The sequence below is a fragment of the Ipomoea nil genome, unplaced genomic scaffold (genome assembly GCF_001879475.1).
Source record: "Ipomoea nil cultivar Tokyo-kokei standard unplaced genomic scaffold, Asagao_1.1 scaffold1574, whole genome shotgun sequence".
In the NCBI taxonomy this organism is placed as follows: Eukaryota; Viridiplantae; Streptophyta; class Magnoliopsida; order Solanales; family Convolvulaceae; genus Ipomoea; species Ipomoea nil.
The window spans coordinates 28660-31073 of NW_017618002.1; the positions used below are offsets into that span (position 1 = coordinate 28660).

Consider the following 2414-nt stretch of genomic DNA (forward strand, 5'->3'; position numbering starts at 1 on the left):
ATGATGTTTTATAATAAATGTCCCTAAATGTTTTATTTTAAAAATTAATTTTAACATAAAACGTCAAGAAAAGTGAAAATATTTTTATGGGAAAACTATTTATCCTTTGCCGCCATCTTATACATAAAATTTTACAACCACAAATCTTCCTCATTTAATCTAGTGAACCCTCTTTGTCTCTAAGTCAACCAGTATTACTCTCTTTGTCTCTCAATCTCTCTATCTCTCGCAAACCCTAAAATCCTAATCGCAAATTCGCAACCCTCTCTGGCTTCTCTCCCTCACTTTGTCTCTTAATCTCTCGAAGGACTGTCATAGCCCTCTCGCCTGTCGCTGCTCAGGCGCTCACTGCCTCGCCGGTCGCCGCTCAGCCAGTCAACCTCACCACCTCACGGCCCTCACCCATTGCAGACTCTTGGTTCTTCACTTCTTCCAAGTTCCAACTATAAGGTAAGTTACTAACTTGCATACTAATTTTATAATTTCCATTTGATTATTTGTTCACTTTGATTGTTTAATTTATATAAAGAAAATCACACAAATGTTTATTTAAAAATTTACAGTGTTTCTCCAGTGGCTTAATTGTCGACATTGGAAGAATTTTTAGTTTCCAAGTTTAGTTTTTTATTCTTGTTCACTCTGATGAGTTTATAACTATTGGAATGGTTTTTGTTGAAATAAGAGAATGCTTTTGTTCCTCATGTGTTTGTGAAAATATCTCACTGATATGTGTTTTGTAACCACGAGCTATGTATCCTATCAATGATAATTTGTAATGCCAGAGTTCAGTGGCTTATGACCTGATACATGTAGTGGTGAACAATGTTATAATTTTTGTAATTTGTTATACCAGAGTTCTGTGTGTTTACTACTTTTCTTTGCGTATTTGCATATGGAAGGTCTTAAAATAGGAAAATGTACAATATGTTGTGGCGCCATATGAAGCAGATGTTGAAATGACCTTTCTGGCAGTCAGCAAACAGGTTGATGCAATTATAACAGAGGACTTAGATTTGACAGACTTTGGTTGCATTAGAGTAAGTTGTTGGCTGTTATTTATATGCATTTGTTCATTGTCTACCAGGAAATAAGAAAAACACAATTTTAGGTTATGAGATACTTCCTAGTTCCATCACTACCATCTTTTTGTTATACTTCGTTTTGTGCTCTAAGACCTTGGAGGCTTGGATATTTAGATTATTTACAAAATGGATAAGTATGTGCAAGGAGTCGAATTTCAGGTATGGGCAAGGGCTGACCTTGATCCTTTAACCAAAATGCCATTTCAAGTATCAATTAGACTCATTAGTTTTCAAAAAAAATTTCTTTTGTTGGAAATGTTTATTAATTGAATGTCAACATTGTTCTGTGTTTGCTTATTTCTTTTTTGTCTTAATTATTTTTTTAACTCATAGAATTTCCATTAACCAGAAAGAATGCGCTGACACTAAGTTGGATTATAGCCAAACCAATCAGCTGCATAAAAGAATCTCCTAGCCAACTATTTTTGTATCCTATACTCCTATTGTTCATTACTTGGCTCTCAATTTGTTTTTCCTCTTTATTGCAGAAACTACCTTTGACATGGTGGTTTTGTTCTCTCTGTTTTACTTACACACATACAATCATACATAACCCAGTGAGAAGCAACAATCAAAGCATGTAAGTTTTATCTCTCTCTGTGAATTCCAACCAAATTGTATTTGCGTTTTTGCTATTCATCTGTGAAAAAAAAAAAAATCTTTAGTTGTAATGGCCAGCTGAAGTAAATTAATGTGCTAATATTCAAGTTGGGTTAAGAGGCTAGGCTTAGTCATTAAGACACAATTGAGGCCTTGAATCAGAACCTGTTCCAACTCTTCACCCTTCCACCCCATCCACCGAGTAATGAAAATGAAAGAATATGCTGTTGTTGATAAATATTTTTTTTTATTTCCTTTGGTGGGTTAGGGAATTCTATTACTAAGGGCAGTATGGTCAATACTCTTGTAGTTTGTAATGAGCTAGAACTCAAAAAAAAAAAATACTACTTTTATTGCAGCCATCAAGTGATATCCACAAAAAGCGCTTGGATGTGGTAAGTAAAGAGTGTTATGCATATTTCTCTTTATGCATACACAATTACACACATATATTACCTTCCTTCAAGTTGGTTTACTTTAATTTTGATTACATGCTATATAAGCAACTAAATGAAATATTAGCAAAGAAAAGTTGTTGATAGAACTAATTGCTTCTATGTATTTTGTGTGTATAGCAGTGCATGTGTATATATTGAGAAGAGGAAAAGATTAGCTTGTATTCCTCATTTGATGAAAATGGATTGTAAGAAATAATTCTATGATGGAAATTAGCCCAAAAGCTTTCGTCTGCAATGGGTAGAGTACGTCTAGAAGAGAGGGAGGAATCCCCCT

The 2414-nt window shown here is 34.2% G+C and overlaps 1 long non-coding RNA gene across 1 annotated transcript; it reads left to right on the forward strand.

The window, feature by feature from the left end:
* Positions 1-364: 364 nt before the first annotated feature.
* LOC109190193 lies at positions 365-2082 on the forward strand. Its single transcript, XR_002055668.1, has 4 exons — positions 365-450; positions 900-1037; positions 1571-1662; positions 2042-2082. It is a non-coding gene; the product is annotated as an uncharacterized LOC109190193 (long non-coding RNA).
* The last annotated feature ends 332 nt before the right edge of the window (positions 2083-2414 follow it).